This window comes from Paramisgurnus dabryanus, chromosome 3 (genome assembly GCF_030506205.2).
Source record: "Paramisgurnus dabryanus chromosome 3, PD_genome_1.1, whole genome shotgun sequence".
Lineage (NCBI taxonomy): Eukaryota > Metazoa > Chordata > Actinopteri > Cypriniformes > Cobitidae > Paramisgurnus > Paramisgurnus dabryanus.
Genome location: NC_133339.1, coordinates 29,867,548 through 29,883,114, shown reverse-complemented (window position 1 = coordinate 29,883,114; position 15,567 = coordinate 29,867,548). Strand labels below are relative to the sequence as shown.

At 39.0% G+C, this 15,567-nt stretch overlaps 1 long non-coding RNA gene across 2 annotated transcripts; it reads right to left on the bottom strand.

Annotated features, from left to right (window-relative positions):
- Positions 1-1,866: 1,866 nt before the first annotated feature.
- On the bottom strand, positions 1,867-3,883 carry LOC135768550 (uncharacterized). 2 transcript variants are annotated; one of them, XR_010542197.2, is made up of 4 exons: positions 3,032-3,883; positions 2,882-2,939; positions 2,638-2,680; positions 1,867-2,494 (listed from the first exon to the last, which is right to left on the bottom strand). It is a non-coding gene; the product is annotated as an uncharacterized lncRNA (long non-coding RNA). The 2 variants fall into 2 exon arrangements; XR_012336453.1 differs by having other exon boundaries at positions 1,867-2,680.
- Positions 3,884-15,567: the final 11,684 nt, after the last annotated feature.

The following is a 15,567-nucleotide window of genomic DNA, read 5'->3' as shown; positions in this document are numbered from 1 at the left end:
TGGTTACTGGTTTGAACAATCAACAATGACAGCAATAATAAAGGCATTCTTGCTAACATTACTTTTACATGGTCAGTAAGAATGCCATTTGTTGAGCAATTTGCTTACTAAACATTTTTTTGCTTTGCATTTATTTATATTTGCTTTAAAAAAAAAAATCATTGTTTTAATTCTGTTTATCTGTTTACTTTTATTTTAATTCTTTTTATCTTTTCAAACAGAGATTGATTGTCAAACCTTCACTCAGTCTCCAGCTGTGGTTAAAAGACCTGATGAATCTTTTAAACTGATCTGCACCGCCTCTGGATTTACATTCAGCAGCTCCTATGTAGCTGTGGTTAGACAGGCTCCTGGTAAAGGACTGGAGTGGATTGCATACATTGGTACATCCAGCTCTCCAATCTCTTATTCCCAGTCAGTTCAGGGAAGATTCACAGTGACCAGAGACGACTCCAGCAGTCAACTGTATCTACAGATGAACAGTCTAAAGACTGAAGACACAGCTGTGTATTACTGTGCCAGAGAGTCACAGTGAATCAGTCCAGTATCAGTATAATACAAAAACAGTTCCCCATTCATGTTTGATGTAGTAACTGCTAAACAAATACATTTAATGCATATAGTAGGCTATTGTTATATATATGCTTCAAATCCAATTCATATTACAGATGACATGCATTGTTTACTTGTTTAAAATGTTTGTCATCATTATCATTGTCACTACCAGCTGAAAAAGCCATAATTAATCTAACGTCAGTCCACAGATATATTGTTTTATCCAAAAGGTGGTACTCTTGACAGTCAAATGAGCACACTGGGTGTACTGTGTTTGCATGTTTAAATGTCAAACATCACATATGCATCTAATTAAAATTTCACTCCATTTATAAATGCATCTCAATGTAAAACAAGTAATACTGTCTTCTCAAATTATCTTATCTAAAATGTCATCATATCTCTAACAACAACAGATAACAAATAAAATAAATACAATTTAAAAGCAAAAGTGCTTGTGTTGAACATCCTGGAAAAGTGTTATGGCTGTATGCAAATTCTCCACCTGCTCTTTGTACAAAAGTGAAGTCTGTGGATCTGCAGGAGAAAGACGAATTCAGCCTAATAACAAACATGATCTTCTCATCGGCTCTACTACTGCTGGCAGCAGCTGCTTCCTGTAAGTTTCATTCACGCTTTTATCACACTAACATAAGATTCATTTCATAACTGTTAACAGAGATTATTATCAATAACACATTCATTCATTGTTTTCCTCAGGTGGGGTTTTCTGTGTTGAGCTCACTCAACCTCCAGCTATGGTTGTTAAACCTCAAGAATCTTTCTCCATCTCCTGTACGATTTCAGTATCAAGCTACTGCATTCAGGGCCGCCTTAACCTAATGTGAGGCCCCGGGGCTAAGAGGTTTTGTAGGCCTCCCTTCCCCTCGATTTTTTTTAAAGTGTAATATCTACACAGCAAAAATATGATGGAAGATTTAACACCATGGGTGTTAAAATTAACACTGCCCGGGTGAACACACAGGTCCATCTTTGATAGTGTTCAGTCAACACTTACCAAAGTGTTGCTTAAACAAACACTGTTAAAGTGTCAATTTTTAACACTCTCTGTGTTGATTAACAAACACTCAGTAGTGTAAACGTTCAACACTCTATGGTGTAAATCATTTTCATATTAAAATCCCAATGCAGATAAAAACTAAAAGTTTTATACTATATATTTTTCAAAATAAATACAAAAAATAAACAGTGACTACAAACATCAAAATGAATTTATTAAATCTGCAACAATTCTGCAACATTTCAGCAATAAACATGTGGGAAACATGCAATTCAATAAAATTTTTCCTTTTAAATCTTCAGTTTACACTTCAATAATACACTTTACTCGAAAAATACATAAAATCAACATACAATTTAATAAAATATTTTTTAATATTCAGTATCCACTGGAATAAAATTTTACATAAATAATACAACAATTCAACATGTAATCCATGAAATCATCTCAATGTCACTATGGTTTGTAAATATACACTCAGTCTAATTAAATATAACATTAAATATTGAATTCAATTTTATTTATATAGCGCTTTTGACAATTGCCAATTGTTTCAAAGCAGCTTTACATTAATAAATGTAAAAAAGCATAGAAAAGCGAGCATAGTAATAATGTAACATATACAGTAAAGTAGTAGGTTAAGCCAAAGGTGGTGGACTCTCCAGGGGATGAAAAAAAAACCCCTAGGAGAAAACCCTCCTGGCTAGTCCAGGGAAAAACCCTTGAGAGAGATACATATATATTTATATATATATAAATACTATCGGGGTATGTGAACGGGTAAGCGAATTAAACTGGTTTCGCCGGTGGTTGCTGGTCAGGCATTGGCTGGGCATCTCGTAGAAGGACGGTCAGTAGATCAGTGGTGTGATGACCTTCACAGCAGCAGGAACTGGTGTCTCTGTTTGTCTCATTGTCCTCGGGTCGAGGACGAGACAGGGAGAGAGAAACAGAATCCTATTAGCGTAGGGGCTGTTCACATGTAATGCAAGTGTCATAAATTATAGTGATTTAAGTCAGCTTGGTTTTAAAAATAAATGTTTTTTTTTTGTTTTACATACTTTCTTGTGTCTTTGTACTGCGTTCTTGCCCTTACTGTGCAACCTGTGAAAGGTAAACAAACTTTGCTTTTACCAGAAATAAAAATGACACATAAAAACACAAATACAGTATAAAGATTCAAATCAGGCCGACCCACTCACTAATGTCTGTCTTGCACTTTTAAACTTGACAAAAGATAAAACTTGCTCATTGTTTTACCAAATTATTACATTTAGCACAATGAAAACGAACACGTTAACTTACATCTCTGCTGTCCTCCATTAAAGAATTGAGCCTCTTTGCTCTCAGCGATGGTGGTGTCCTATGAATTTGAGGGTCAAAATAAACATTACCATGGCAGTCTTGTAATTCACTAAAAGTTAAAGCATATTTTAAAATGTAACTCAGTTTTACCTGTAAAATTGTTCAGACCTCAAGACTTATCGCCAGCATCTGAAGTAACTTAGAAAGCTTGCTGAGTTTACCTGAGGTAAAAACACAGACAGTTAACTTAATATCAACTTACATGTATGCTACAATTTATCAATACTTCGTGTTTTTATGTTAAAAGATATTTACTTAACGTTGATATTTTTTGTTAAATAAGAAATATTCATACTCCTCTTTAAATGTGCAGTGCAAATGCTCCAGCAAATTAATCTTCACACAAACGGTTTAATATAAAGTAAATACAAGTTGTTTATGATAATATACAAGTTAACAAGTAAATCACAAGTTGATAAAGTAATACTTTACCTTGGAACATATTCCGTTGTGTGCAGACAAATCCATAAAGATGACTATATGGGCGGGAAAGTCGAAAAGCATTGCACATGCGTAGATATAGAGGGGTTGCAAGTTTACAAACATTGCAGGGTGCGCGCGCATCCAGGGGGCAGAAAGCCCGATTGGTGAGCTGATCTGCTACTGCAACAACCTTAATTATTGAAGCGTTCTTTATTGTTTGTATATAAATAAGACTTGATTTTAGTTGGATCTGTTTTTCTGTCTTTATTTTTGCAGTTTTACTGTGATACATGTATAAATTATAATTTTATAATTATAATGCTAGTAACGTAATAGTCGCATCTACTGGTATGTTAACATCAGGCACCCAGCACTGACTCTGTTGGTACTATTTTCCACGCAACAATTCCTTGGCATTTTGACTTACAGACACCGCTACGAGCATACAACACAATGCACTTCTCTTCTTTCTGCCCCTCGGTTGCGCGCGCAACCAGTTAGTGACGTCGCCGTGCAACCCGTCTATGGATGCGTGTCAGTCAGCTACCTTGTACGGAGGTCGCATTTGTAGGATGCATACGTCATAAAGACTTAATTCAGAATATTAACAATTCTAAAGTTGACTATTATTTTAAGTTAATCGTAAATTGTTGTAATATGCTTATGACTTACGAATGTAATGCTCAGTTAAGTTAAACAAACCAGGCTTGATGACGTATGCAGCCTGCATATGCGACCTCCGGAGGCTGCATTGAGAAACGGTCTTTGAACTGTTCCATCACGGAAAATCACGTGACCCTACGCTCGCGCGAGTTTACAAGCCGATTCAATAGACGTATAGCCTAATAACTGCTTCTCAATATTAGTTTCTGTAAAACTAAATTTAGTTTTACGTCTAGTTTAGTCGAGAATATGGTTGTGTAAACTTCATATCTAAGGTCAGTTAGTAAAGATAGCGCTTATTTAGAAGTCTGCTCAGACGATGTCGATGTGAGTTCCAAGTTCGACCAGCAGGGGACAGTGCTCCTGTATCCCACGGAGGGCGCCCATTTCTCGGCCACTCCTCTGATATTTCCGCTGGCTCTGGTGTGTCTGAGTGTCAAAAATGAGATATAATTCGCTTTTGGTTCATCTAACCAGCAGTCTAGGGTCTCATGAATTCATTATTTGTTTTGTTTACTCATATTAAGTTCCTTTATTTAATCTGAATGCTGAATATACTTAATATATACTTTTGTTTAATCCTAATGCTGTTCTAGCACTGTGTCTTGTCTTTAGTACATAAAAGAGAAAAATTCAAGTGTTTTCCAAAGCGTGTTTAATCATAAATATGATAATTTACACATTTTATTTTATTTTATTTTTGCATCCTGTTAATGTAAAGGAAAATACTGAGGTGCAAACAGTATCAGCCAATATGTGTTTATAGCATCCATTACCATTTACACGTATTGCAAAGAATTGGTACTTTTGCACAGTTTAATTATAATAAAGTGTAAATAGCATCTAAAGCTATATGATTTACTGAATCACGACCTATGGCTATACTGTTTGAGATACAGGGCAGGGATTGACCCATGTTAACACCCACAAAGAACACTGTGTATTAACACTAAACAAGTGTTAAAGCATGAAATATTTGTAACTAAACACCAGATTTTAACACTGGCTGCCCAACACTAAGTTTTTATCACTCAATAATTTGCTGTGTAGGTAATCTACATCACAAAATGCATTAGTTTCTTTCGAGACATACAACTGTGAGTTTTCCCTCTTTGAGCCAGAAAACACCATAATATTGTTATTAACATATCACTGAGCCCACTTGAGCATAAACACAAGACACTTTATTTTACAACCACACACAGCAACATGTGGTGATAATAAAACCAAAATGTGTGAAAGTATATATGTTTATAAGCTTTATATTTATATAGTTTTTGGAATATACAAATTTGCAGAAAATTGCCACTCATACTTAAATGCTCACCACAGTTTTAAAAATATAATAAGTTAAAGTTAGTTTTAAAGTAAAAATGCATTAATGATAACAAAAGATAAGTCTTTATAGACAGAATCTTGTTAAATGCATTAATGATAACAAAAGATAAGTCTTTATAGACAGAATCTTGGTTTTTAATCAGTTATTTATTTTGTAGGCTATTGAAGATATGGTATGCATTGTATTTAGTATTTATGCATACATAAGCATGTAAAACGACCAAGTATGAATATGCACAAGACAGACAGGGAACATACCTGTATATAAGATCTTTAGATAATGAGATTATAATGGTGCTATCAGGGGATGATCATTTGAGATGGTCTTGTCGCTCTTTACTTTCTTAGACTTGCACCTTTACCGTTGCGTCTCTTTCTCGTCTTTCTAAACCAACAGATGAGCTAACGTCGCGTCAAACATCGCTCCAGCTGCGCACGCGTCACTGATATAAACGCGAGTAAACTTAAACTTTATAACAACTAACAGCATTATGTGCGGGAACTCCTTTCTTAATTTAGCGGCACAGTTTCTTGTGCACTTTTGGAGAGACTTCTGCATGCCAGAGACTCAGACAGCTGCACGAGCACAGAGAGAGCGAACGAGCGAGCGCGCGCACGAAAGAGAGAGAGAGACCTGCACCTCACTAGTGCTTATTATGAAATTTCAGAAATTACGCTTTCATTTGTTGGTGGATTATTTCCTGTTTCTCTGTCATACTCAGTCTAACGTACAGGAATGTCAAGTTGACAACGCGCACTTAATTACATTACGCGGAATAAAAAATATGTTACGTCTGACATTTTATTTCACGTTAAGTTACAACGGACCAATCAGCAGCCATGTAACGTTCAATTAGAGTGATTGACAGAAAACCTGACAAGTTACAAAACAATATGACCTTTTCAGCTCATCATGAACGCAAACTTGGGAGGCCCTTGAACTTGGGAGGCCCCAGGGCTTCAGCCCAGGTAAGCCCGTGCATTAAGGCGGCCTTGACTGCATTAACTGGATAAGACAACCAGCTGGAAAAGCACTGGAGTGGCTTGGATATCTTTGTAGTAGTGGTGGCAATGATATAAAAGATTCAATTAAAAAACAAGATCAGTTTTACACAGGAAACTTCAAAAAACACAGTGTTTTTACAAGGAAGAAATTTTCAGCCTGAGGACACAGCTGTGTATTTCTGTGCAGTGAATCACAGTGACAAAACAAACCACAGCTCAGTGCAAAAACATCTCATGATCACCTATCACTCTGTCTATCTGTTTATTCACACATACATCCCACATGCTTATTTATTACATTTGGAGAAATGTATCTAAAGGACATTTTACAAAAAAGGTCCATTGGCTTTTTTAGCAAGTACTGTATGACAAACTTAAACACTGAAAGAAATTCCCATTTCCATGTCTCCCCATCAAATTTTCCCTCCAAGCAGATGATCCCACATTACACTCCAAGCATTTTGGGTTGAAACAACCCAGCATGGGTTAAATTACAACCCAGCGTCGCTTTTTGACCCAACACTGGGTTGAAAATAACACAGAGTGTAGCTGCACGAATCTCAGACTTAATTCTCAGACTCACTAAGACTTAAATCTGCAACTTAATTTGGCAAAGACTGAATTTCATATTTTCCCAGCCACTCTGTCAGAACAGCACCACAATCCCATTGACTTCAGTCAGGAATCTTGGTCTAATCATAGATGATCAGCTGACCTTTAAAAACAGCACAATCATACAGGTTTAAATTGCACAACACCAGAAATATCAGGCCGTTCCTGACAGAGCATGCGACACAGCTTCATGTTCTCGCTTTTATCATTTTTAGACCGGATAACTGCAATGCTCTTCTGGCCAGACTCCCAACCTGTGCTTTCAAACCTATGGAAATCATTGCTCATATTTACTACTGTAAATAAAAGTTGTGTCATAATATACAACAGTTATGACATTTAGAAGGTGTGAACATGAGCAAAACTTAAATATTGCAGACACCAGAGGGCTCCCTTTCTATTTAAATAACTACTGGGGTGAACCACTTTTGTTTAAACACATCTACATAAGCAAATGCATCAATGCAAAGCTCATCTTTCTTCTCCCCTATATAAAGAATTGTTTCATCTAAATTAGAAAAGATGAAAAGAGGAGCAATGGTTTTCTTAAAGCTTTTTTTGCTTTTGGTAGCTGTGTTTTTTTTACAGTATGTTGCATGCTCAACGATAGCAGCCCAAAGGAAGAAAAGAGACAGAGCATATTCAACTTTCCCTTATCTTTTCCCTGACCATGTGACTAAACCCTTCTTAATACAGTCAAATTGACCAGTCAGAAAACCATCTTAAACCACCACTGTATGAATAAACAACTCTCTTTGATCACCTAAGTGAGCACAATAATGCAAATAAGGAAACGATATGGGAAAGTTGAATGTGCTCTGTCTATTTTCTTCCTTTGGGCTGCTCTCATTGAGCTCTGGGATTCTGCCCATCACGCCAAGCGTCCTGTCGCCTCTCTTTCTTCTTCACTTTTGTTCTTTTTTTTATTCACTATCACTTATTGTATGGAAATATATTGTACGTGTATTACATAATTTACTATTTCATGCATAAAGTGGAACCATTTTAAGTGTAAACTATTTTGCCTTTATTATACATATGATATGAAAAACAAGAAGGGCATAGCTATTTATGAATTTAACGTGAAAAGCGCGGTTGTTGCAGTTACTTGTCATCCATGCGGTTAAGCTTCTCAGTAAGGATTGTGGTTACTGCGACAGCCCTAATAGCATCTAGATTTTTTCCATTTCAAACAAAAGAGCTAAAAAAAAAAACTAAAATTATGATTTTTTTAGAAGCCATTGTGAGCCATTAAATCCGTAAATGCTAACAAATGGTGTCCGGACGTTACAGACCTGTAGTGTGGCTCTGCTCATTGGCTACATAACACTTCCCTACTATTCGACTATGAGGTTCATAGTCGAATCAGACCTCTCCGAATCGAATCGTCGAATCCTCGACTATAAGAAGTCAGCCATAAACTAAACGATTTTATTTTATATTAATTTGGATTATATATTTAACTTTTTTGAAACATGTTAAAGTAGCTTTCTTCTCTGGCCAACTTTTAGGGGGTGCCGCCCCAGTGCCACTGGTAGTAAGACAGTGATGTAAATAATAATGCTGGGTTTAGTTAAACCCAACTTCTTTAAGAAACACATCAAAACTTTATAGAAATTTGCAGGAGATCTTCTGAGAGTAAGAGAAAACAAACAAAAGCACACATTGCTTAGCCCTGTATATACCATAAATAAATAATACAGAAGAAAGATGTATATACATGAAAATACTGTCACTTTGCTCATAGTTCAAATATTTGGCCCTGTGTTTTTCTTGCGTCTACTGTCATTTGTTGGTTGTATTGCATACTAATGGCTTACAACGCAGATGCAAATTTTAGGGAGGGTCAGTATCTCACCTACTCTCAAAAGATAATAAACTGAACCCTTATTAAAGGTTTGTCTGTGACTAAACCTTGTTAATACAACGTCAGTGTAATTATTTTACTGTGTGGACAGTTTTTTACTTGTTGCAGTCATGGAAATACTACAGTATGGGATTCTGCTGATGATTATTTCATGTGAGAAATTCCCACATTATTGTATTATTATTGTGATGTCAGTGTTGTACAATATATTATCTAACATTCATTTTGGCATGTTTTCTCAGATGTTTGTGGTCAGTCATTGACATCTTCTGAATCTGTGATAAAGAAACCTGGAGAATCAGTCACTCTGTCCTGTACTGTGTCTGGATTCACTTTAAGCAGCTACTACATGCACTGGATCCGTCAGAAACCACAGAGAGGACTTGAATGGATTGGACGAATTGATGGTGGCACTAGCACTATTTTTGCTCAGTCTCTTCAGGGTCAATTCTCCATAACTAAAGACACCAGCAAAAACATACTGTACCTGCAGATAAAAAGCCTAAAGGCTGAGGACACAGCTGTGTATTATTGTGCAAGAGACTCACAGTTAGACAGAAGACTGAAGTGCTGCACAAAAACTAAACCTGCTATCTTTACATGAAAACTCTGGAATATCGGACAACCAAATGTGTGTTACTGTGAACTATATACTTTGGCTCATAGCACTTTAAAAAAAATTATAATTGTATGACTTATTTCACACAATACATGATCGAAACACAATCTAATTGAACTTACTGAAAAGGTGAAAATTTATCTTTTCAATAGCCTCAGAGGAATAGAATCCTCTCTTGTGTAAAGTACCAAAAACGTAGCCTACTAAACTTATGAGAAAAGCAAAGTCACGGATCTGTGGCTTAAGTCTAAATGCATTTATATACTGTACTACCATCTCTGTGCCTGTAACGTCTCGGTTACGAATTTAACCCTCGTTCCCTGAAGGAAGGGAACCGAGACGTCACGTTGTGACCGACGAATTGGTCTACGTGTCTAAACGAGTGAGCACGTAAATTAAACAGGCATGAAATGTCTTGTTTTTGCTATGCAAGGGCTACAAGCCCTACAAGCCAAAGCTACAAGCCCTTCATTTGTGGCCCCCCACCCCGTGTTGGAGGCATCTATTGCATGCCTGAAGACCTGCACACTGGCCCAGAGAAGCAAACTGTTTATTCACGGAGCAAAGGTGCGATGGCACGCAGGTTCAATGATCACACGGCACACTGCTCTGCCATATGTCCCAGGAGCCTCTGAATTTTTTTCAGTGAATACACAGGGAGAGAGAGAAAGCCAGAGTGTTAAGACTTTGTACTTATATGCTCACCCCTCGAAAGCAAAGCGGAGAAATGGCCTGTGTTGGGATGAGAATTTAGACATATTTGGTCGATAGATGCGAACAAATAATTTGGACGAATGCACAAAAATATGCGTTTGGGCATCAGTATTTTGAACAATATTTTGTGAAGTGCACGGTTCAGCAGACTCCAGTCCAAGAACAGTCGCAACCCGCCGCTTAAGTAAGGGCTGTAAAAACCTGACCTCATCTTGGCTGGAAATACTGGCTCGATCGCATCCTTCACCAGTAGGACAGCAATCTCTGCACTAAGTACGTGCACATCGGCAGCTCTCACCACAGTGAAACGAACGCCGAAGAGTTTGGGCAAGGGGGGACGCCGGGAAAATTTGAACGCATAGCCGAGATGAATCGTGCGTAAAAGCCAACCCGACGGGGTGGTAAGATACTCTGCGAGAGGGCAGGCTGCATACGGCGGGTTACTCTATGCTGCCTAGATGGAGGAAAGAAAAAGGCTGTAGCAGGACACCCTCGATGAGGAGCAGGCTGAGGCATCGACGTAGCAGTGCTGGCAGCTAGGTTCAGACGTGGCATGATGGCCTCACTCTGCTTTTGGGTGGATGAGAAGTGTTGAATGATGCTCTCGAAAGCGTCACCGAAAAGGTCGGTCTGGGAAATCGGAGCATTCAGGAGACGAATCTTGTCAACGTCCTTCATGTCCGCCTATGTATGATAGAGGGGTGTATCCAACCAACCTTCACAATATAGCATCCATTTGCAGTTTTTGTCCACAAACGTATTACATATGAGAAATATTGATATTCTATCGGATTTTGTATATAATAATCCTCAATCCATATTGTTTTTCAATAATTGCATTCTACTATGGAAAAGGCATAATGTTATGCAATCAGGGCAGATTCAAATTCTACTCCATTTTCAGCCGCCTCCATCTTTCAAAGGCATCTTCTATACAAATCCTTGTTTTATTTCAGACTTTGTCACGACGTATTTCGGATTCATAACAAGGACTTTTCGGTGTCATAACGTTAGACATTTTTTATCTGACACGTTCGTAGCTGCAGCCGTGGTAACTAGAGCAGAGCTGGCAACTCAGATGCCTAAACTGACTGTGATTGGTGGAGGGTGGCTCATAAGGCCAAAACACAACATGACAACATCAACATCAGTTGAAGGCTGCAACATCACTTTTTAAATGACAATATCCTGGCCGGACAGGTATATAAGTATTTGAAATAAACATGATTTCTTAATGTCTCGTGACATATCAGGGCCATTTTATGATTAATTGATATACATTTCTTACATACTGTTCACTTAAATGAATTTATGTAAAGGCCATCTACTAAATGACATTTGGATCTGGTGTGAACCTTAGCAAACTTAAATATTGTTGACACCAGAGGGCTCCCTTTCTATTTAAATAACAACTGAGGTGAACTACTTTTGTTTAAACACATCTACATAAGCAAATGCATCAATGCGAAACTCATCTTTCTTCTCCCCTATATAAATAATTGTTTAATCTAAACTAGAAAAGATGAAAGAAGGAGCAATGGTTTTCATTAAGCTTTTTTTGCTTTTGGTAGCTGTAAACAGTAAGTTTATTTACATTGCATGTTGTATATGGCAATTGAGTAGATTTTTAAAGCAGTGATATTTTTGTCTCTGTGTTTAGGCATTTACTCTCAGGTTGTGCTCACACAATCTGAACAGTCAGTAGTTGTGTCTCCAGGCGGATCACATAAACTGACCTGTGCCTGCAGTGGATTCAGTTTGAGTGACTACAGGATGCAATGGATCCGTCAGGCACCTGGGAAAGGACTTGAATGGATAATTTATTATTATTCAGATTCAGTTAAGGACTCAGCTCAGACAGTTCATGGCAGATTCACAGCATCTAAATGTCACAAGGTGACGATCTTTTTGGGGCGGAACCAAAAGTTGGGAAAGTTTGGTTCCGCCCGGATGTTTCCGCCCAGACCGGAGGGAGGAAACACCGGACATCCGGTAGCATCGCGAGGGCTGTAATCAGCCGAATCAAGCGCAGCTATGCGTGGTTAAGAGGAACGCCGGTTGATTGGAAGATTGCAGTACACGGAGGAGGATTTAAAGAGCAGTTAAATCACAGTTCAGGAGCGGAGAGGTAGAGAGGGGATCGACGCGGGGAAAGCTCCTCTGCCTAAGGCAGTAAAAAGTCAGCACGCACCTTTGGAAGAGCCCGCAGGCTCTGTTGATCCGGGCTGCGCTTGGAGCGCGCGGAGAGAAGACAGGAGCTGTGAGAGAGTTAAAGGGACACTGCACCGGGCTGATGTTATCCACTGTGTGTTGATCGATGTAAACGAGGACATCGAAGACCTTATAGGTGGAGTACTAGACGGACACTGACATTGGATGAGAGAAACGGAAGAAGAGGAAAAAACATACCGTTGTGAGTATACATCTGTGGAAAAGTGGTGTTGGTGGCTGGAAAGCGCCCTGTCTAGTTACCTGGAGTTATCATAGCGTGAAGTCAACCTAGGACGAAGAGAGACAGAGATTGTGAGTAACCCAAAACCCTTGAAGTAGGTGTTTGTACATATTTGACTTATACATCGTTTGAGTGTTCTTAAGAGAGATTGAGTGGCCCTACCCCTGTACCAGCGTGGTGGGTGAGCCGAAGGTTTCGTGTGAAAGCAGCTACAGCGACGACAACAAACAAACGCTAGGCCGTCTGCCATCTCCCTATTCTCGCCCAGAGCGAAGTGGAAGAGGACGGGTGCCTATTGTGTGCACTGAGCGTGGTGGGTGAGTCTTTGGAAATTTTCACTTGAAGTGGTGCTGTGTAATGCCGTGTATTGCAGTGTGAGTGCTGTGTCTTGTTTGACGAAACCCCGCTTTCAGTCACTCGTCCCGGGACGACGAAGAGGAAAGAACGGCGCTAGAGAATACCTGTATCATAATGCTGTAGTGTGTTTTCAGTCTTCACAGAATTACAGAGTGGCGGCAAAGAACTGTGCGAGTGGTAGTGCGTGTGAGTATTACACCTACTATTGTTACCTTACTTGTGTCCTTTTCATCATCACAGGGTAGAGGCGAAAGAGATCCGCTGGCCCGAGGTCTCGACGAAAGGGCGCCCCGGTCCAGTTTTCGATTGACCAACGGGTCTCGAGGAAAGGGCAGCGCTCGACCCGGTGTGCCGGCGTGGCTTCGCCGAGAGGGTCTTGGCCCCCGGCGTCCCATTACAAATCATTGCTAAATCGCCGCATTGCAGAACCAGCCAGCGTAAGCTCGCCACCCTGTAAGTTTCCATATAACCTGTTATGTCTGCTGATTGACAGGAAAGTGAGTGAGTCGTGAGAGCTGTGGAGAGAAAGAGAGCCAACGTGAACACTGAGATATTGAGCTGAGGAGAGAGCCATACCTACCTAGAAGCTGTAATCAGCGCAGAGGTGAGCGAACGTCTTGAGAACGATTCACTGTGTCCCTGTATCCCAGCAGCCGTCTGTGGAGAGAAAGAGAGCCAACGTGAACACTGAGATATTGAACTGTGGAGAGAGCCATACCTACCTAGAAGCTGTAACCAGCGCAGAGGTGAGCGAACGCCTTGAAAACGATTCACTGTGTCCCTGTATCCCAGCAGTCGTCTGTGGAGAGAAAGAGAGCCCACGTGAACGCTAAGGAAATGAATTGTGTGACAGTCCAGTTGGTGGTGAAGGAGGAGAGCCTAGAGTGGCCATTATTTTAAGTTCCCCTTTTTCCCTTCCCTATTTATTATTTTTAAGTAAATTAAATAAAGTACCTTTTAATTTATGCTTACCTTGTGTGTCTGGTCATTGGGGTGGCTTTGGGAATCTCCTCGAGGTGGAGAAAGGGGCGTGACCTTATTTACATCTGGGTCCACCCCTACCTGTGACATAAAGACAGCTCGAATTTCTATCTGCATATGAATCAACTGAAGACAGAAGACACTGCAGTTTATTATTGTGCAAGAGACGCACTGTGAAAACTTTAATACAGACAGCTGTTACAAAACTATCAACAATGAAGATGAATCACCACACTGTCAGAAAAAAATGTCAAACAATGGTCCCTAGCTGGCAATGTGGTGGTAACCTTATACATTTGCCCCTAAAAAAATGCATATTAGTTACTCAACAATACATATTGATATGTATACATACAGTATCTGTATCTAAACAGTGTATATTACCATTTTAAAGTGTACTTGCCCCTGTGAAAGCCTCAAATATTTTTTCTGGCAGTACAGATAGTTTCTTACGCTGGAGCCACGTGATGTAAGGACTTAAATGTAAACAAAGCTTGCATAGTTCACATGAAATACAAAAAAATCATATCACTCTGTAAAGGTCAGACCCATTACTTTGCACATTGCTTTTAATTGCCTTCTTTACAGTACATTATACATTCAACTAATAATTGACTGCTCTCTTCTTTCTAACAGAGGTCTTTCTAGTACTGTACATTAGATTTGTCATCACAGTGAAGATTCATTGATTTGAAAATGGAAGGATTCACTACAGTGGTTCAGGCTGTAGGAATCCCAGAATGACTGGTGTAAATCTGTGTATTTCTCACCAACAATGTGTCTGAACACACCTCATTCTCAGACGAGCACACCCATGGGCAAACTTGATGGGTGCAAGTGCATTTGCTATTCAAACAATGTGCCGCTGGAAGTGAAAATGATAACTGTGTCAGGCTGAAACTAGCATAAAAAAAACTTGCATTGTGCCTGGCGTTTAACATGTTAAAGGTTGCTGATCTGATGAATTAAGTGGCTAAACGTAGTCTTTTAACATTGTGCTCTGCTTTGTTATTTGAGAAGGCAACATGTTTAAAATAAATGCAGCTGATAAACCCTCTTGTCATCGCTGTATGTGAAGCCATATTTTCCACAGACATCTGTTTCTATCTGTGTCTGAGTAATGAAAGTGACGCCTCGGTGTGTGTTTATAAAAGACAATTAGCTCATGCAGATGGGAGGAGAGATAAATGCAAAACTGTGATGTATTTTCTTCATAAGCCACAAATGTCAAATTGGGTCTGCGCTTACTGACTTGTGGTTACTGGTTTGAACAATCAACAATGACAGCAATAATAAAGGCATTCTTGCTAACATTACTTTTACATGGTCAGTAAAAATGCCATTTGTTGAGAAATTTGCTTTATAAAACAATTTTTGCTTTGCATTTATTTATTTGCTTTAAAAATTCAAGGTTAAAAATTCTGTTTTAATTATTTTTATTTTTTTACACAGAGATTGATTGTCAAACCTTCACTCAGTCTCAAGCTGTGGTTAAAAGACCTGATGAATCTTTTAAACTGATCTGCACCGCCTCTGGATTTACATTCAGAAGTTCTGAGGTAGCTGTGGTAAGACAGGCTCCTGGTAAAGGACTG